We start from the raw sequence: 22,351 nt of genomic DNA on the forward strand, positions 1-22,351 counted from the left end.
GGGAAGGGGGTGACTGTGGGAGTTGGAGAAAGACTAAAAAAAGAGACTAAGAGAATCACTATTGGCGGTGTGCATGTGTGAGAAAGAGAATATATGTAATCAAAAACAGCCCAACTTAAAAATCAGTGTCAGATTCACACCAGTTTTTGTCCAACTCATGAAAGCTGCATCATGTACATTTTGTGTTTTGAAATAAGGCCAAAGTGTAGACAGATTTTAGAGCCTCAACCACACCATGGCTGGAGTTGAGAGGATTTTTCAGTGTACAAAATTTGTCCTACCTGTCTGATTCTCTCTTCTGATGATCCCAGGCCATGACAAACTGGAAATGAGACAAAGTTATATCCTATAGTGAGCTTACAAACACACCAATACAGAACACTAAACTGTTGCGTTACACCATGGTCCTGGAGAAAAGACATTTTGTTCCAATGTACTACTGTATACAAGCTATATACAGGAATGACAGTACAAACTCACTTGACTTTATTTGTGAGACTTTGTTGTCAGTGCAAAAATTTCAAGAGTTGATCAGAATATGGCTTGAATTTCAGTTTTCATCCTAGTGTAATGTGAGGAGTGAACGTCTGTAAAAAAAAGAGAAAGAGGGAGAGAAAACTCAGTTAATAGTAATTTCGATATGACAGCAAATTTCACTTTTTACTTTAATTTCACTAATTAGTGGAAGCTTGCATTCAATTTTATATAAATGAATAAGGTCTAGCCAGCAGTGGTCATAAAAGTAAGACTATTTCTAAGTAAAGCATCCACCATAATATGATAGTGGAATAAAACCTGAGGCCATCACACTAGAGACTCTGATAAAAACAGCCAAATCTCATAAAACATGTTCATGTCCCAATCCTAAGGGCATGTACTTAAGTGACTATGAAATTCAGACTTCCTATCCAAATCATAGTCTAGAAAATTCAGCATTTTCATTCATCCACCATGAAGAATAATAAATGAGGAACAGTGCTTAAACATAGAAGCCTTTGTTACTGTTGAGTGTAGCAGGGTGGTTTTTTTTTTTTCTTTTTTGGTCAAATAAACCTTTGGCCCATCTGTGTCTATAAATGGCTCCTCTACTGCACCACTTCTTCCGTTTATACATCTTTCTTCAAATCTTACCATTACCATCTGTGGCACCAAAACCCAAAATCAAGGTAGAATCTACTAATAATGCAAACTCTTACACATACAGTACCAGATAAAAGTTTGGACACACCTTCTAATTCAATGTTTGTTTGTTTGTTTGTTTGTTTGTTTGTTTGTTTAAATTAATTAAAAGATACTTCATGTCTTACAGTAATGACGGATGTCGTTTCTCTTTACTTAGCTGAGCGGTTCTTGACATAATAACGATTACTACAGTTGGGGAATAGGGCTATTTACTAGATTTTTATTATTTACTGTTTGATTTCAAACACATTAAGAAGGCAAGAAATTGCACCAATTAACTTTTGACGAGGCATACCTGTTAACTGAAAAGCATTCCAGGTGACGACCTCATGAAGCTGGTTAAGATAATGCCAATAGTGTGTAAAGCGCACTTTAAAGAATCTAAAATATGAAACATTTTGTTTAACAATTTTTTTGTTTACCGCATGATTTCATACATGTTCCATATGTTATTTCGTAGTTTTGATGTCTTCAGCATTGTTCTACAAGGTAGAAAATAGTCAAAATACAGAAAAACCTATGAATAAGTAGGAGTGTCTAAACTTTTGACTGGTTCTGTGCAAACACATACCTAAATATGGTGAACTGCCCAGTACCTGACACCTACACATGAGCCTGATAGCTATGATTTATCTGGTGTAATTGTGGCAGATTGAGCCCATCTTTTATGGAATAAAGAATAAATATACACACACATACATTAAGTGCAAGCAGATGTTTTTCTACTGAGAGAAAAAAAAAGATCACACATCAAACAAGGGTTTGTGCTGACTGGACCACAGTTATACAGAAATTATATAAACACCTGCAACTAATACTCAGACTAGAATATGTACTTTAAACAGAAAAGCTTCAGATCAGCTGACACTTTTCAAAACAGGTTTCTTTGGGTTTCTTTATGTGTCTCTTTCTGGACTGTCCATAAATACACAGTGATATAGTGAACATACAAAATATATTTCAGCACAACTTTATCCCACTCAAACATAAACCTCTTTTATTATTACAATAACAAGCACGCGTACATCTGCTGGCACCACTTTCCTTTACACTCGTCTACAGCCCAACATACACAGAAACATACACATGTTGTGGTGATTTCGCTCAGAGGTGCGAGACAGATCAGCTCGGCTCGGAAGCCCTTCTTCCATAAGTCTTGGCATGAATGCATGGAACATGTAATTGAATGAGGAACAGCTTCTTGGCGAATCAAGACACTTTACTGGCTACCCAACAAAAGCATGAGGTCGGTGTGGTTGCACTCTTTTGTTACTTTCATTTGGTCTGCTGCGCTTTCATTTGGTTAGACCCTCGCTGTTCACTCTGCATTAGCCTGCTGCCAAGGCATACATAATGTCATGACTTTGTGTTGTTCAATATTGAGCAGGGGGGAAAAAAAGAAACAGATATACAGTTCTAAAGACTGGAAAATATTGCATGTCCAGGCCTCGCTGGCTGCTACAGTAGTCTTGCTCCTGCTTGTCAGCTATTGCCAGGATTAAGCGCTGAGCTTGTGGACGCAATTTAACTTTATGGTCCAGACCACAAGAACATGGACTGTCTGTGCTCTAGTGTACTCCGTGTTGGGTTGAAATGTTGGGATAATGAGAGCTTCAGCTCTTCGAGATATAAACACACACACACACACACACACACACACGTATACAAATAAGGAAACACACACAGGCAATATAAGTGACAGTCAGCACTTGACTTGGATATGATCAAACTGTCAATCATAAATTATCCTCTGATTAGCTGAAGTAAAACACAGTGGGAAACTTGAACAGAACTTATTTAAACTTGTATATAAAGCATAATGAACACATATTTACATTTGCAACAGAACCAAGTATATGAATTAAACTCAACTTTCCAGGAAGTCAAGGTTTACCAGGGCCGAGTCAGGAAAGAAAAACACTTCTACAGCTTCATTCATTATATGAGTTAATTCACAACCTAACAAACGTTAAAGTATACATAGGAAAAGGGCCTTTAAAAGACAACTGGAATTATTCTATCCACATTCACTGGATATGAGCTATTGCGTGCTCTGCAGACCCGTTGCAACAAGGTAGGCAGACTTGGCAATTGCCTAGGGCCCCAGTCCTCGAAGGGCCCCCGCTGCCGAATGACTGGTTATGTATTCAATAGCAATGACAACTTTTTGAGCGCGCCAGCGCAGCGCCTAATGACACTTGTTGAAATACCCTAGTTCCAAGGGGGGCCCCCTAATGCACAACAGCGCCTCCCTACATGCTTTGGCCGAAAAGTGCAATGACAGTCTGTTGTCAACCCCTCAATGCCCATCTCCGTCCAGTCAAGTGGTTGCAGAGCTCCGCGGCAAAAAAACAAAAACAAAATCAAATATGAAGCGAAATTACCCCTCAGGGAGCCAGAAGAGAAAGAAGAAAAGGGAAGAGGAAGACAGAAAAAAACAAGACACTGGTAAGTGAGAATGTACACACTCATTAATACCAAGCGGGTCGACAAGCAAATTTGGTAGCTAGCTTACGTTAATGGTAGTTATCTTGTAGACAGTGTTTATAACAGTGATGTAAACGTTGTCATGCACAACAGGCTTACAAACTTGCAAGGACTGGCTAAAAATTCTAATATGTGCCACACAAATAGGTGAAAGACTGTCAACTTCTCCCAGATTAACTTAGTGTGTTTATCAAAATGTCATAGTCAGAGTTAGTTTCAGCGAGCTGCATGTGTCATGAGCATGAATGGAGTAGGATGGAGTAGGACAGGGGATGGCTCACAAGAAAGCTCTTTTTTACATAAATAGGCTACGTTTGTGACCTTGGTCGGATATTAATGCAGTAATTCAGCTAAGAAACCCGAACTTTCTGCAAGGAAGCCCTGCTGCAATCAGCACGGCTAATGACTACGACATGGCAAGTTTGCTTCGCTTGTGTCTCTGTATTGTTTTTGCTTCCATGGGACGGAAGGACAGCCCTTGCCATTTTCTCTGATTCTAGTAACCTCTGCAAGAATTCCATGCATCATGACTGAACTGGAACGTGAACGTAATGCATAGATGCAGAGCCTTTTCGAATATTCAACTGAGCCAAGGAAAGGTGACAGCAAGCAAAGGATAATTATGGGCCCCAGATCCCCCTTTGCCTAGGGCCCCCAAATAGCTTGAAACGGGCCTGGTGCTCTGACTGGCCACTCTACTACTAGGATAGTAATATACCATGAGTCGAGAAAAACAAAATGGCGGAGTGTGTTGCTGAACCAACACAGGATGAAATAAAAACTCTACTCAAAAACAAAACCCCCAAAATTACAAAAAAAGCAACAAATGTGGAATAAAAGTATTTGATGGTAAGAACGTATCTTTTTTACTTTTCAAGAATTATTATTATAGTATTTTTCACAAATTGCTACTGTCATTTTGCCAGTTTGTTTACATTCGAAGTGGAAATTATTTTGTCGGATGTTTTGTATGAAGTTTTTAGTTATTGAATTTGCAAAAAATACAAATGCTCCGTTTCTCAAAATCTAGTGAATGTGGATATAATAAAACAGTTATTCCACTCAATCTTGTCGCACATGGCTTATAGCCGATGTATCAGCTCATGTACAACTTGATTTCATGGAATAATTGTTAAACAGATACTGCTTTTGAAAAAAATTATGACCTATTTGTGGCAGCAGGGGCATGGCCGAGCATCGGCTGTGAACAGCGAGGAGGCAGGTTGAACCAGCATGTGATGAGGTGTACCTGTGTCAAATTACTGGCTGTCTATTAACCTGTGTCTCTGTGTGTCTTGCAGACAATCAGGAATGAGAGAGAGCTGTGACACCCCGTTGTGTGTGTGTTTAGTGTGTTTGTGTCGTGAAAAGTCACTGAAAAGTGTGCAAATAAACCAAACTCACCTGTTCTGAAGCCTGCTTCCCATTACTCTGTTTCCCAAAGTTAGAAAGTCATTACACTGGTGCCAAAACCCAGGACTGAGGAACGAACGCCGCCATGGGATCCGAACCAGTCCAAGAACTCCTCCAAACACTCGCCGACGATCTGCAGTGCCAGCAGCATACCTTTGTTGCACTGTCCGTCAACCTGGGCCGGCGCTTCCGGGCTCTGCTTGAAGCCCAGGCAGAGGATCGGCAGGTGATCCAGAGCTGGGTCTAGTCTGCGGGTGCTCCAGCAATCGTTCCTGCAGCCAGCCAGTGAAGATGGGGCCACAGGACGACCCCGATGCCTTCATTGAGCTGTTCGAGCGTGTTGCAGAGGCGAGCTCATGGCCAATCTGACAGTGGGTGGCTCGCCTACTGCCGCTCCTGTCAGGGGAAGCCCAGCTCGCAGCTCGACAGCTCCCGGCCACGAACATACTGGAGTGCCCTCACCTGAAGTGAGCCATCTGACACCAGGTCAGGCACGGCCCAGGAGAGCAGCACCAGTGCTTCCATACGCTGGCTTACGGCAAAGTGGGCCAGCCGTTCGCCCAACAGCTCTGGGATGCCTGCCGACAGTGGCTTCTGCCCGGCGAGTGCAACATCAAAGCCATCATCGAGTGAGTGACACTGGAGCAGTTCATGGCTCAGCTACCGAGCGGGACGTCAGCGTGGGTCCAGTGTCACTGAACGACATCACTGGAGGAGGCGGTCCGACTGGCTGAGGATCATCTGACAGCGTATCTGGAAGCAGGCTCTGTTACAAGTCCCTCTCTCTCTCCATCACTTTCGTTTTCTCCTTCCCCCTCTCCTTCTCCTTGTCCCTCCCCCATCCCAGTCCCGCGGAAACGGGAGCCAACTCCCCCAAAACCCGCTCCCCACACCCGTGTCTATCCTCGTATTTCCACTCTCCCTTCTGCTTCTGTGTCTGTGCTGCCATTAACCCCCTCTCTCTCTCCACAGGTGAACTCATCCATGCCCACCAGAACCGCAAGCGAGCCCGGGCAGGTCTGTAGATGCGGAGGGACGGCAGGGAATCAGTGCTTCTGCAAGGAGGTGGGGCTACTGATTCGCATTCGCAATGAACCTCAGGCTTCCCCTGATCAAGCGGGGGTGTACAGGATAGCGGTGAGTATTCAAGGGGGTACACATCAGGCTTTGGTGGATTCAGGTTGTAATCAGACCTCCATACATCAAAGCCTGAGTCAATGCAGGGCACTGGGAAATGCACATTTGGTGAAGGTTAAGTGTGTGCACGGTGATATACACAAATATCCGCTGATGCCCATCACTATCCACTTCCAGGGAGAAAATCATAGCGTAGAGACTGCGGTTAGTCCGAGTCTCACTCACCCACTGATCCTGGGAACCAATTGCCTGGGGTTTAAAACATTAATGAAACAAATAGTAGTGGGTGAGTCCTGCAGTAGCACGTCATGGGGGGATCCTTCCGCAACGTTGGCTAGAGAGGTGGTCTCAGGCACGCCTGCGTCAGCTCCGCATCATGATGACGAAGAGAGTGGGCAGAGCCTTCCTCCCTCTCTGGGGAATCCCTTAGGGGACTTCCCATTGGAGCAGGTGCGTGACGAGTCTCTGAGACATGCCTTTGACCAAGTGAAAGTAACTGATAGCCAAATCCTCCAGCCTAACGTTGCGCTTTCCTTCCCGTGCTTTTCTATTATTAAAGATAGGCTGTACTGAGTGACACAGGACACTCAAACGAAAGAAAAGATAACACAGTTGTTGGTCCCAAAGAGTCGCAGGGAACTTTTATTCCATGCGGTTCATCATAATCCTATGGCTGGGCATTTGGGGCAGGATAAAACAGTAAATCATCTCATGGCCCGTTTCTATTGGCCAGGGATTCGTGCCAATGTCCGCAGGTGGTGTGCGGCATGTTGCGAATGCCAGCTGGTAAATCCGGCGGCCACACCAAAAGCACCACTGCACCCATTGCCGCTGATGGAGATCCCCTTCGAAAGAATTGGCATGGATCTCTTTGGGCCATTAGATCGATCTGCATGCGGGTATCGTTTTGTATTAGTCATTGTGGATTATGCAATGCAATACCCGGAAGCAGAGGCTCTCCACAATATCCCAGCACGCAGTGTTGCGGAGGCACTCTTCCGCGTTACCTCCTGAGTTGGGATTCCAAAAGAAACCCTGACTGATCAAGGCACTACTTTTATGTCACACACACTGCACGAATTATACAAATTATTGGGGATTAAATCAATTCGGACTAGTGTTTATCATCCGCAAACGGATGGGCTGGTCGAACAATTTAACCAAACACTTAAGAACATGATTCGTAAGTTCGTTCACAGGGATGCTAAACATTGGGACAGGTGGCTCGACCCTCTGTTGTTTGCAGTACGCGAGGTCCCACAAGCCTCTACTGGGTTTTCCCCTTTTGAATTGCTGTATGGGGGCAAGTACCGTAGTGTCTTAGACATCATTAAAGAAAATTGGGAGGAGGGGCCTTCTCAAAGTAAAAATGAAATTCAGTACATTCTTGACCTGAGAGAAAAACTCCATGCACTGAGTCACATAACCCAGGGGAATTTGCTATAGGCCCAAGAACGTCAATCTTGCCTGTACAACAGAGGGGCACAGCTAAGGGAATTTGCACCGGGAGATAAAGTCCTCATTTTACTGCCCACCTCAAGTTCAAAATTGCTCACCAAGTGGAAAGGGCCCTTTGAGGTCACACAGCGACTTGGGGAGGTCAACTATGAGGTCAAACAGCCAGACAGGGGCGACACGTCAAATTTACCACTTCAATCTCCTGAAACTGTGGAGAGAGGAGGTTCCTGTGGCTCTAGTGATGGTAGTTCTGGAGAGGGGCGGAGCTGGGACTAGAGGTAAGTCTGAAAAGTGCGTCCTAGTTCACCCTGTCCCCTGCGGAGACCACCTCTCACTGTCCCAGAGAGCACAGGTAATTAGGTTGCAGGAGGGCTTCCCCGATGTGTTCTCGCCCTTCCCTGGTCACACTAACCTCACAGAACACCACATTGAGACTCCCCCAGAGGTGGTGGTGCTCAGCCACCCGTATCGGCTCCCCAAACACAAGAAAAATGTGGTTCAGGATGAACTTCAGGCTGTGCTTAAGATGGGAGTAATTGAGGAGTTGCACAGCGTGGTCTTAGTTCCCAAGACTGACGGGTCGGTCCGGTTCTGGGTAGACTATAGAAAAGTCAACGCAGTGTCTAAATTTGATGCGTATCCAATGTCCCACATTGATGAACTGCTTGATCAGTTAGGTGCGGCTCGCTTTTACTCAACACTGGATTTGACAAAGGGATATTGGCAGATCCCCTTGACTCCATTATCCTGCAAGAAAATGGCCTTTTCCACTCTGTTTGGCTTACACCAATTTGTCACCCTTCCTTTCGGGTTGTTTGGGGCTCCAGCGACGTTTCAGTGTCTCATGAACCGAATTCTCCATCCACACAATGCGTATGCAGCGGCCTACTTAAATGATATACTCATTTATAGTAATGATTGGGAGTGGCACCTACAACATCTGAGGGCAGTTCTGAGGTTGCTGAGGCGCACTGGGCTCACAGCAAACCCGAAGAAGTGTGCAATTGGACAGGTGGAAGTATGGTATCTGGGCTTCCGCTTGGGTCATGGGCAGGTGGATCCCCAAATTGATAAGACTGGCTGGCTATTATAGGCGGTTCATGCCTAACTTTTCGGACGTCACCAGCCTGCTGACTGACCTCACTAAAAAGGGTTTGCCAGATCCGGTCCAGTGGACGGAGCCATGTGAACAGGCTTTTGCTCAGGTAAAGGAAGTTTTGTGGGGGGGCCCGCTGTTGCATCCTCCTGACTTTTCTCTCCCTTTTGTTTTGCAGACTGACGCATCAGACAGAGGGCTGGGGGCCGTTTTGTCCCAGGTGGTGGAGGGGGAAGAGCATCCGGTGCTGTACATCAGCCGCAAGCTCTCCATTCGAGAGTCGAAGTACAGCACAATACAGCAGGAGTGTCTGGCCATCAAGTGGGTGGTCCTCACTCTCCGCTACTACCTGCTAGGACGCCCATTCACCCTCTGTTCCAACCATGCCCCACTCCAGTAGCTCCACCGCATGAAGGATGTCAATGTGCAGATCACTTGTTATTATCCGGCCCTTCAGCCCTTTAAATTCGAGGTGGTCCACAGGCCGGGGGCACAGATGGTGGTGGCAGATTACCTCTCCCGCCGGGGGAGTTGTCAGGTGCAGGCCAGATGGCTCCCCGGTCTGAGTCGGGCAGTGGGGGTATGTGGCAGTGGGGCGTTGTTGAGCGTCGGCTGTGAATGGCGAGGAGGCAGGTTGAACCAGCAGGTAACATGTGATGAGGTGCACCTGTGTCAAATTACTGGCTGTCTATTAACCTGTGTCTCTGTGTGTCTTGCAGACAGTCAGGAACGAGAGAGAGAGCCATGACACCTCGTTGCGTTTGTGTTTAGTGTGTTTGCATCGTGAAAAGTCATTGAAAAGTGTGCCAATAAACTAAACTCACCTGTTCCGAAGCCTGCTTCCTGTTCCTCTGTTTCCCAAAGTTAGAAAGTTGTTAAACTAATCAAACTTGTCTTCAGGTAACTGGCTAAATGGATGTTTCCTTTTAGGCTTTGTTTCCGGGTTGAAAACCTCAACCATTGTATGAGTGTCTGAAATTCACATCATCTAAACGTGAAATATTTAAACTTCAGGAAATTGAAGATAAAGCATGCTCTGGTAAAGTCAGTCCCATGCAGGAATCTGATATAACATGGTGGAGCATATACACACATTGTTTTGTGCACATAATATGTGCAGTTCAACAAAATAGACCTATAATGATGAGCGCATACACACTCATCATGCCTGGATATTTCCACTGTGAATCAAAAGACTTATTTGTAGCAGATAAAAGCACTGGCAAGATAGTTAAACATTACTATCCAGGAGGGCCAGGGATCAAGTATGAAAGTATTTTTTTTGTGAATAAGAAAATGCTGAAAGCTCCTTTCCGTGTTCTGAATTAATCTGTTATAAATCACAGTCACTTGCTTAATGTTTACAGCAGCTCAGCACATGGGGCCTCTACGGTATTAAAAAGAAAGTCTTACTTTTCTTTGCCCTCTTTATCAGAAACAATTTTAGCAAACTACCCCAATGCACATGTTGATACATGCACACACAATTACCCTGGTCTTAATCAGCTTTCCATTCAGCCTGATTGTGTCTGTGCCACAGCCAAGACATTCTCTGAGACCTCCGACCTTTGAGTAATTAGTGAATTGCTTCAGTGCTAACTGAATATGAGAGCTTTCCATTTCATGCCGGTAATTATAAACACATTTGCACGAGGAACAGGAAAACACTGTCTCATAATAACTCTATTGGTTATCAACAACCTGCATGAAGGTATGCCTAAAATCTGATAAACCACTAACTAATCTAGACCAATCTTCTCCATGGCTTCTACAAAACACTTCAGAATAAATGAAGGATAAGATAGTTCAATACAAGACTGCCGGTATACCACATGAGCTCCAAGCAGCCATCAATATGATTGATGTCTTTGTGGCTAGGAGAGCATGCAAAATTTGGTCGTTGCACAAACACAACACAAATTTTGACATGTCTTTAGCCACATGCTTCTGCAACATGCCAGCATCTGGTGTTTTTGAAAACTAGCCAGTAAAACCAGTGTACAGCCTCTGCGCAACACACTTATCTTTTTTCTTTTTTTTCTTTTTTTTTACGTGCATAAAACTGGCACTTGTTTCTACCTCAAAATAACTTTTGGTGTAATCTTTGGAATGATGCTTACAAGTATAATTAAAAGCCATACCGGAAAGTTCCTGTAAATCTAAAGGAAAACTTAAATAGCACACTACGCATGAAAGAAAAATTGACTCTAATTACTTATTGTAGCTATTGGAAAAATGCTGAGCCTGATCTCAAGTGCCTTATCTACAGGAAAGCATGACTGCCTCAAACCATGTTTCTCTAAATAATAACCATGGAAGAAATTTGACAGTCTTCAAACTACTCATCCAACATAAACATGAACCATGACTCAACCCCAGCCAACTCCATATCAATCCCATTGACAGAATTAGATCCTCCCAAAATCAAGTTTCATACACTCCGATAATAAGTCCAAAAAACATCTCCTACAGAATAATGAGTGCAAATCCAGACACGAATGACACCACACTTTTTCCATACCTGAAGCTAGAACGTACATGTAGAATCATTCATAAATTACGATAATAAACAGGCTGAGAAAATAAAATCCTCTACCCTAATACTTTAAATGCATCCACAAATGAAAAATGTAACCAAGAGTGGTTGTGGGCTACCTCTTACAGACAAAGGCCAGCTTGGAAAAAAAGTATATATATATAAAAAAACTATGTCCCTGTTCCAGAAAGAGTACAGACTATTCATTTGTTGAAAAGTGGATGAAAGCCTTCCAGCCCCACTGGCACTAGTGCCTCCAGCTTGGCCACAGGACAATAGTAAAGCAGTTCCATCTCACATGCGAACAAACATACAGGAGGAAAGGTAGTCATAGAATAGATTTTTTGTCACAACTTAAACTGCCAAAGAAAGTGAGATTTATGGAGGATCATGTCTACAATTGCACTTGTTGCTGTCTAAAGCAGGTTGGCTTCTTGGGAACTACTGCTAACTGGAGGCCTCCCAAGAGTGGGGTCAGTGGAAAGAGTAGAAAATGGCTCCATCGCCTCCAAGCTCAGGAGTTATTCTCTGAGAGGTTTTTCCATCTCTGTTCTCCAATTCCTCCCAATCTAGTTCATTTAATGCACTCAAGGGGAGGAAAAACAACAGACAATTTGTTGAAGATGCCTCTGACAGTGGTTCATGATTGGGACCCTGGACTCCACTATAGTCTAAAGAACTAAGTGACTGCCTGATTATACCTACATGTCTGCCTTTGTTATGGAATGGCATGAAGTAGACCTACTTTAAAGTTGCACACAATGCCATTTCCAATGCCAATGGATTCTTGGGAAGAATTCCCTATAATTTGCATGAAATGTCTTGGGGAACTGAAAAGTAGGGAGTGTGGAGTAGGTGGAAGAAATCAAGTTGGACTCCAAGTCTATTTTTTAACAAGAGCACCCAGTAAATCTGTCTGAGTCAGTGTTCAGAGAAGTAGCCATCAAGGCCTGCAAACAGACAAACCTCAAATTCAGAGGAACCTCTCAGCATCAGTCAGTTATGTCCCCAACCACAGAAGACATACTGCAACCAAAGCTCTCTGGATTATCAACTCCCCACTGTGGGGAAATCCAGTGATCATTCCAACATTGTGAGAGAGATGTTACGACCACTAGGGTAAAGAAAAAAAAAAAAGGAAGTGTGAGTTTTCCGTTTGAGCAAATACTTGCCTTAGATTAGAAGACCAAAATCAAATAGTGCAGACTGTAAATTTTGTTCAGTGTAAGCCACAATATCACACAGAAGCACTGAAATGCCCACTTATCCATGAAGGAGTGACATACACATTTTACTTCAGTCCCCTCAATTATTTTCAATCACAGTCTTGGAGTCAGAAGCACATAGTCATAGGCTTGTCTAATAGCCTTTTTTGATGACTGCTCTACAGTAGGGGGCTACTTTTCTCTGCACTGGTATGTTATGAAACAAGGGTGGTGTGAAGGGTATGGGTTGTTAATGTTGAGGGGCGTTAGGGCTGGGTCCTATAAAAGTGAGGTCTGTGGAATGGATGTGGTCTGTGGGCTGTGAGGGCGTGGTGGAGAGTCCAGTGCACGAGCTGAACAGACAAAGAGGAACCTGTCTCAGCAGGGGTGGCCGAGCCAAGCTGCGATTGATGGAATGGTGTTGAAAGATGTATATGTCAACCAATCAGCTGGGCCCATGGGCTTTTTGGGGGTGGGGGAGGGACATGTCTCCCATCATCTCCTCCTAGCTTTGAACTAGGATTTCCTCACATCAGCCTTAGATACTTTAATATACAGGAGTTAGAGCTGAAGCATATAAACAGACTTCAACAGAGCCATCACAAAAGTAAGAAATCTGTCAGATGATGGACAGATCAAGACCCTTTGTGTGTGTCAGGAGATGAAGGGGATCCACTAAGATTATATCTTACAGAAACAGGGTACCGATGCGAAACAGGAAATCAGTGGATTGGGCTTTCCTTATAGAGAAAGGTATTAAGATACCCTAGTGTTGATTTTAATTAACACAGGTATCTCCAATTGACTTTGTTTTACAGTAGAAGAGACATTGTGAAACACTGAACTAGAGAAGCATTGATATTTTGCCTAAAGTGTCTCACCCCTGTGGGCCACACCATTGCTCACAACAAACTCTAAGTGAAAGATTGAACTTAAGGGAACCTTTAACCTTTTTGACTACCTTTGACAACTTCACCTTAAGCATGTTAGATCAGCTGGTGTATATGTTAGCCTAGAAATGCCCTACACATAGCAACAGTAGCTTAGTGTTTTTCATGACTGTTAGTTAAGAGCTTCACTGTGAGGCATTTGTTCATCCCCCGCCATCAACCCACAGTGTGGACAGACATGGTGATAGATGAATCAGCTATTGTTTGGAACACACGTGGCAAATACATCAGGGACTCAGTAGAGGATCAACTATGAGGGCACACCCCACCCTCAAACACACCCCTGTCAAACCCCACTAGGAGGGAGAAACCTGAGTCATGTATAAATAAATGTGTCAAAAATGTACACTTTGAAATAATACATCACGCTACATAAGTCACTTCAGACTGGAATGACTGCAATTTCACATGACTTTTAATGCCCACTTCTTCTATACCAGCAATGCAACTACAACCCTTTTTTACTGTGTGGTATGGGTTTACGGAAAAATGGTCAGAGCTGGCTGGCTAGATTCTATGCCGACTTTAAACATTAATTATGTTTTCATATATGTTTGCTTGAAGTTAACAGCTGGGGCAAGTGACAATGGAGATAATTCCGATTAAGTTGGCATGCCTGATAAAAATACAGTAGTTAACCACATCAACTTTACATATCAAAACTGTCCCAATATACAGTATGTGATCTGCCCCCTGTACATTAAACTCACATTCCACACACATTCGCACCCATCAGGGATGCAAACGGCGCGCCTTTTGGCGGATGCCGCCTTTTTCACGGCTGAATCGCGCAGATCCGATTTTTTTTTTAAGGGGGGCCGTTGGAGTGTCTGATTATAATTTCAAAGTAAATTCTGTATTAAAATTACTAAATAAGCAAATGCCGTTACAGTCCATGAAACATAGGAAGTATGAGAAGAAAACAGTAAATCAGAAAGCTGCGCACATTTGCGCGAAAGCTGCGCAGCTTTCTGATTTACTGTTTTCTTCTCATACGCTACTTATACTTCCTATGTTTCATGGACTGTAACGGCATTTGCTTATATACAGAATTTACTTTGATGAAATTATAATCAGACAATCCAACGCCCCCCCTAAAAAAAATTGGATCTGCGCGATTCAGCCGTGAAAAAGCCGGCATCCGCCAAAAGGCGTGCTGTTTGCATCCCTGACCCATTTACATACTCATTTACACCCAAGTGCAATTTAGCATAGCCAATCCACCCATCAGCGTGGTTTTTGAAGGTGGGAGGAAACCCACACTGGCATGGGGAGAACACACAAAACTCTGCATAGACAGTAATCTCAGTAAGCTCAGCATTGAACCGAGGTGACAACACCACCTGCAGTGTCACCCTGGGGAACAAAAACATCCATTAAATAAAAACCTACCAGACGGGTAGAGTGCACTTAAGGTATTATATAAACAGTGAGGTATTATTGTATCCTAAATCCTTCATTTTACACAGGATGGAAAAAAATAATAATGTTTTGTCATATAGCTTCCAGAAGCATATGGTGTTGATCAAAGACACAATATGAAAATCATGTGTGGTTGTACAGACTTACATACACACCTACACACAGAAATCCTCAACCTTTCACCTTTCATGTACTGCCAAATTCAAATGTCAGCAACCATGTCTGGCAAAATTACTGAGATATGGCAAAAATCTGCTTTTTGTTTGGGATGGAATGGTGAAGTCTGGAATACAGCTCTCATTTGAAGAGACCCTGGCCTTTTTGGAAACTGTGTATGTCATACACAGTTCATAGAAAGAGGATATCCCCAATTTGTTTTACTCTGGACTGAAGTAGAATGAACATCCAAGTCCAAGTAGATATCACTTTCCACCAGTATACCACGGACAGGGCCAGAGCTCTACTGGATACATCTTGTGCAGATAAACAAGGATGCAGCACGACAGGAAGCACTTTAAATAGTTAAGGTAGAGACTTGGCTCAATGAGTTAGCAATCAATAGTATGGCAAACACAATGGCACTGACAGTGTGATTACCATAAATGTTGAAACTGTGGAACTTTATCTGTCTGAGCAGAGTCTACAGATGTGGAACGAAGTGTACAGATGTGGAGTTGAGACAGGCGAAAGGACTAAAGTGCTGCTCCATTGCTCTCTTTAGGTAGACATTAATCGAGAGCTAATTCCCATTGGTGAGCAGACGAAAGGCATTATGGGTAATAATAAACATTATTAACAAGTGGCTTCAGGGTGGCTTTTCCCTTGAATGACTGCCGTAAATAATGAATCTAGTGGCAATTTTAATAAAACAAGGAAAAGGACTTGTAATATGACATAAAACAGTAACTGGGTTAGAGTATGTTGGTTCAAATGTTCAAAAAGCTCTAATGACTCCAGGGAAGGGGCGGCATGGTGGTGTAGTGGTTAGCGCTGTCGCCTCACAGCAAGAAGGTCCGGGTTCGAGCCCCGTGGCCGGCGAGGGCCTTTCTGTGTGGAGTTTGCATGTTCGCCCTGTGTCCGCGTGGGTTTCCTCCGGGTGCTCCGGTTTCCCCCACAGTCCAAAGACATGCAGGTTAGGTTAACTGGTGACTCTAAATTGACCGTAGGTGTGAATGTGAGTGTGAATGGTTGTCTGTGTCTATGTGTCGGTTCTGTGATGACCTGGCGACTTGTCCAGGGTGTACCCCGCCTTTCACCCGTAGTCAGCTGGGATAGGCTCCAGCTTGCCTGCAACCCTGTAGAACAGGATAAAGCGGCTAGAGATAATGAGATGAGATGAGACTCCAGGGAATTGATAGGACAATGGCTTACATATCAACAGTTGGTTTCTGTTCATAAAATATACGTGCTATGATCATAAGGACGTCCTATGGAAATATTTTACACAGAAAAGGGTCCCTAACTATAAAGAAATTGAATAGACTTATGGCCTATTTACTTACACACACATTTTATATCATCGAGTCAGCTATAAGCCATATACGACGAGATTGAGTGGAATAGCTCTTTTATTCTAGCTACATGAGAAACAAAGGATTTTTATTTTTTGCAAATTCAATAAATAAAAACTTTATACAAAACATCTGACAAAGTAATTTCCACTGAGAATGTAAACAAACCAGCAAAATGACAGTAGCAATTTGTGAAAAATGCGATGACAATAGTAATGCCTGAAAAATAAAAACATACGTTCATACCATGAAATGCTTTCATTCTATATTTTGTTGCTTTTTTTTGTTTGGTTTTTTTGGGATTTGTTTTCAAGTAGAGTTATTTATTCCTTGGTTGGTTCAGTAACTTGTTCTGCCAGTTTCTTGTTCTTCTTTAGGGTTTTTTGGCAGTTAGCAAAACGACTTAAAGGTGCATTCCCGTCACCAACTAGGTTGGAGTGTGGAACAGGAGATATGGGGGGAACTACTGTATATTCTTTTAGCTGTTTTTGCTTCTTTTAAATATTTGATAACAAAGTGATGTATCTGACTTGATGCGTTACGCCATTTTGTTTTTCTCTACTCATGGTATATGAGCTGATATCCTAGTATTAGAGTAGCCAATCAGAGCACGCGATTGCTCATATCCAGTGAATGTGGCTAGAATAAATATATATATATATATATATATATATATATATATATATATATATATATATATGAAGTTAGGTTGCAAAATGCGATAAGATTTTAAGATTTTCGCCAGAACATGTTACCTCCCACTCAACCAATCATAGCGCACCATTCAAATACATAAACAGTAATAGCAGCTCCCACTGACTGTCAACATCACAGAGAATCCCCGTCTTTTAGTGAAATTTTGAATGAAATAAATGAATAACCTTGATGGAATCAATCAAACTTTCCTTATCTTTATCTTTTATTATTCCAGTAGAGAATGTGGTCCAATGTTATTTGTCACTTTGAATGCACCCATTGACTCCTGGGATCTAGATATACCACTTATATATATGCACTGCCTAAAAGCGGAGCTCCTAATGAGTGTAAAATGTGTTAGTAAATAATCCGATGTTATGTTATTTTTTAAAAAGCAAATTAAAAATCAGCACTGGATAAAAACCCATCTATCTTATGTAAATAAAAATACAAATTTCGTTGTCAAGTGTTTGAGATACGTTGCCTTGCACTTATAATCAGGTTCCCTGTGGTTGCAAAAGCCATCAAAAATCAGGTCGATGATTTACCATATTCTCTTACACATGGTGATAAGCTTCACTCCGCTATGAATTTAAAGGTATATTGCTTTTCAGATTTAGGTCATAAAAAGAATTTTCCCAACACCCAATTATTTTTGTTTACTGGATCGAAAGCTACTGAATTTGAATCAAAGACTTCCAATTTTATTAGTATTTTTTTTAAATAGAACAATTAATGAATTTAGGACCACGTGGCCCTAAATTCTCTGCTATTTTTTCCTGCTTCACCATGATGTAATTCAAGATACTACGTCATGCATCACGTGGTGGGCTTTCCCCGTTCACGCAAGGCATTGTGGGATATAATCTGAAACAGGAGAGAAAAATGGAGGGCGCAACTGAAATGTGAAAGACCGACTACAGTAACAGAAAGTGAGAAGAAAAGGCGTTATGTTGCGAAGGAAAGGAAACGCAGGACCAAATTAATAAATATAGGAAAATAGAATAGAAATGGAAAATAGTGGTTGTCATGCTACCAATTTTTTGGTACCGAAGATACATTTTTTTTCTCAAGTTGATCACTGCGCATTTATTGCGTTTTGGAACCAAACCCTTACACATATATACACGTAAGCTGCGAGCATCTTCAAACTGCTATACTTGAAAGTGAGTTATAAACCAGGTCTGTGAGGTGCATTGCATTTTCTTCATTCCTGAAACTCTTACTGGCCTCACCATAAAATGTGTTTCTCAGAGTTCCCAGAGTCTTTCTCAGAGAACGTTTTCAAAGGGATTCTTCTGTTCCAGGTGTTTCCAAATGGAGGACAGCACTGGGGAAACGGGCGCCAAATGTCCATGTTCATCAAAGAAACTTGTTATTTTTATTATTATTACTGTTGCACATTTCCACATATTGACTTGCCCAGCAAAGTCTGTTTACAGTAATTAGTGACTGGGTCAATAAAGCTTTATAAAACAAGACAGAAAGCAGTAAACTTCACTTTCCAATACATCAACTCAAACAATGCCAATGAGCAAATACTCAGCCTGAATTCCAGGCAGATCATGTAATCTTTAAAAGGGTAAAATGTCATACAGTTCATAAAATGCAAAAGTAATTAAGCGCAGAGGGGGTTCAGTCATCCAGTGAATTGATGTGGAGTAACTGTTTTGGATGCATTATGCTCGAGCAGAGGAGATCATTTGAGATATTGAAAAAGGCAGGCCAGGCCTGATGTGTTGGTGCTGGAGGGACAAATGTGTTTTTGAGACTCCAGTCAGGACTGACTGACTTGGAAGCATGTGAGAACTTGCTGGGGATTTAAAAATTGAACTGGGCCTCCTGTATACCAGCATTGCTAACAGGCCTGAAGCAACTACGATGGACACGCCCACTCTCGTGAAATAAATCAATACACCTCAGGTAACTGAAGTCAGCCAAAGTAAGATATATGACTATATGTTGGCTGGCTACCCTTGTGGTTTCAAAAATGTGAGATTTTTAACAAGCACAGTCATGAGTCACCTTCTCCATTGAAACACAGGTATTCCCTGTCTTTCATTGACTGTACCTTATATAAATGATTTCATTCATACTTATAAGATTGTACAAGCACTTCAGCATTTTCCTGGCTTTATCCCACATGACTGCAAGAGACCAGAGTAAATAGAGAAATCATGCCATAGAATGACCGCCCAAGTAGGCTGGGCCTGGATGCAAGGTTTACACTGGTATAATTGAGGGTTGTTACAAGAAACATATATAGACAGATGCATGTCTCATCTCATCTCATTATCTGTAGCCGCTTTATCGTGTTCTACAGGGTCGCAGGCAAGCTGGAGCCTATCCCAGCTGACTACAGGCGAAAGGCGGGGTACACCCTGGACAAGTCGCCAGGTCATCACAGGGCTGACACATAGACACAGACAACCATTCACACTCACATTCACACCTACGGTCAATTTAGAGTCACCAGTTAACCTAACCTGCATGTCTTTGGACTGTGGGGGAAACCGGAGCACCCGGAGGAAACCCACGCGGACACGGGGAGAACATGCAAACTCCGCACAGAAAGGCCCTCGCCGGCCACGGGGCTCGAACCCGGACCTTCTTGCTGTGAGGCGACAGCGCTAAGGCAAAAAAAAAAAAAAAATGTGTGTTTCCGGTTACGTAGATTTCAAAACGAGGGTCGGTAGGCAGGCTTTTTTTTTTTTAAATTTTTTTTTCAAGATGGCTGCCATAACCTATATTTAGACAGGAATAATTTCACAAAATATAATGAATTTCTTTGCAGGTCACCTGAGTTACCACCTTCTGATGAATCTGATGCAGCATGAGACACCTTTTAACATGAATTTTTCTGTAAATATAACAGCTCAATACACCATGAGAGAGAGAGAGCAGCCCCGCCCCTCTCTGCTCCCTGAGTGGAGCTCGTCGCCTTGGTAACGGTGCAGTGAAAAGACACAATATAACAAGCAAAGAGCACTTTTTCTCAGAGTTCCTTCTCCTCGAACAACGCTGATTTACATGGAAACGAAAGGAGCTATTCACAAAATTCTTTCACATTGAGTGCTACAAGTCTCCCATGAACACATTAATGTATTTTTTTGTCCCTAGTGTAAAAAATGTGGAGACTAGAGCGAGTTAAAAACAAGTGACTTTTCTGATTTTGCAGTGAAAGCGCTGCCACATTTATAATGTGAGTCTATGGGAGAGCGCGGCTGTCCTCTCCTCACTTTCAGGCTTCTCATTCAAAAACTGTAAATCCTATCGCTCAGGGAGACACTTGTCTTGATCAAATCAAATCAAAATCAAATCAAGTTTATTTGTATAGCGCTTTTAACAATAAACATTGTCGCAAAGCAGCTTTACAGAATTTGAACGACTTAAAACATGAGCTAATTTTATCCCTAATCTGTCCCCAATGAGCAAGCCTGTGGCGACGGTGGCAAGGAAAAACTCCCTCAGACGACATGAGGAAGAAACCTCGAGAGGAACCAGACTCAAAAGGGAACCCATCCTCATTTGGGCAACAACAGACAGCCTGACTATAATATTAACAGTTTTAACAGGTATAACCCTCAACTGTCCTCATGGGGCCGTCCTTCACAGGAGCGGTGCGATAAAACTCCGACCAGACACAGGGCACCAGGATGGATCAAGCAGGTCCGAGGGGCAGAAGAGGCCAGCATCTCAATCCCAGGATCAACATGTAACTCAGAGGGACAGATTGGGGGGGGGAAGAGAGAGAGAAAGAAAACACAGGTTGTTAGGTATGCCCTAAAAATGACAAGTATTAAATCTGTGTGGTAGGCTCGCAGAGACGAGAGTCTTTACATCAGGTAGCTGGTTGGATTAGAACACAATGAAGAAAGAACTACAGGGTTGTTTCACACAATGTGTGACTACAACTTTTGAGAAAATTGTGTGTGTAGAGTGAAAATTGTGGCTGAGAAAACAGTTTAAATGAGAAAGTTAGAGCTTTTTTTTTCAAGCTGCCTACACTCTAAACTCCTCAGCCGGCGCTTGTGGAAAGCCCTGATTTTCCCAGTGAGTGACAAAAACTTCCGGTTCACGCGGTTGGGTTATATGTAAAAGTCGCGACTGGGAAAAAAACGAAAAAAAAGTTTAGGGTCGGGCGGTACGGATTAGGGTCGGTCGGGTAACCGGAAACACATTTTTTTTTTTTGGCCTAACCACTACACCACCGTGCCACCCAGATGCATGTCATTTGATGAAATCTCTTCGAGTCTCTTTGAGGATACAAGAAGAAAACATGCTATTCAGCATGTTATACTTATAATTTTCTTATAATTTTTTCAATCTGCTTTTCGCTTTATTGAATGAAAGAAAAAATATCACCATCCTTACAAAACACTGACTAGTGTCACATTCGCGTCTACACCTGCTATGACCTCCAGCTTCCACGAAACCTATCCACAGTCATAATATCCAGAAATCTAAACACACACACACACACTCACATGCTCCCTTTAAATAACCAGGAGGTTCACTCAGTATTCTCAAAGTCTAAGCTGTCTGAGTTGTTATGCCTTGTTCTTATAGCAGTCTATTTCCTTTGGTCCATCTACTCTGGATAGTTTTAATGAATGTGTGAAATTGCATCTTTGTCTGTCTACACATCACTCGTGACTAATTTCAAGTACAGCTAACACAAATAGAACAAGTGTTGCCAGGCAAAACAACCCTCGCCCGGTAGCACTTATGATGAATACGAAGGAAGATAAGGGTTGTTTTACAATCAGGGTACGCAAGCTAAAAATCACATTTAACACTTATTATCTTCAATATCAAAAGGCTTGACTAAATAAACTTGGTTGTTTATTGTAGCCCTGTGATCGCTCTATTTACCATGCAAAAAAAAATGTGGTGATAACGTTATTTTTTGTGAATGTATGGCAATATATGTCATATTTAGCAAAATTACTCGTGTCATTTAGAAAAAGTGCTTTTTTGACCACAGGTAGCTCCAAAAGGGATGCACTTAAATCATTCTTTATACCATAAAACACATATTTGGTTCCATATCATTGGAAACATAGTTAAGTTTTAATGTTGAATGCCAGTAAGTTTTCAGACTATTTTGATCACATTAGTATGTAATTGTGTCAAAAAAAGTCCTCTCCGAGACAGCTAATTTTTCAATATAAAATAACATATATTTAAAATGATTATTTTCATCCTAAAATGTGGTCAAAATATTAGGACATAAATATTAGAGACAACTAACACAA

General features: G+C 42.4%; 1 long non-coding RNA gene across 1 annotated transcript in view; it reads right to left on the reverse strand.

Annotated features, from left to right (window-relative positions):
* Positions 1 to 279: 279 nt before the first annotated feature.
* Positions 280 to 22,351, reverse strand: part of LOC132881944 (uncharacterized) — a 126,925-nt gene continuing 104,853 nt past the window's right edge. The window contains exons 2-3 of the long non-coding RNA XR_009654087.1: positions 481 to 587; positions 280 to 322 (exon numbers count right to left, since the gene is read on the reverse strand). This is a non-coding gene — a long non-coding RNA (uncharacterized LOC132881944). The remainder of the gene's footprint in view (positions 323 to 480; positions 588 to 22,351) is intronic.

This window comes from Neoarius graeffei, chromosome 2, assembly GCF_027579695.1.
Source record: "Neoarius graeffei isolate fNeoGra1 chromosome 2, fNeoGra1.pri, whole genome shotgun sequence".
Classification (NCBI taxonomy): Eukaryota; Metazoa; Chordata; class Actinopteri; order Siluriformes; family Ariidae; genus Neoarius; species Neoarius graeffei.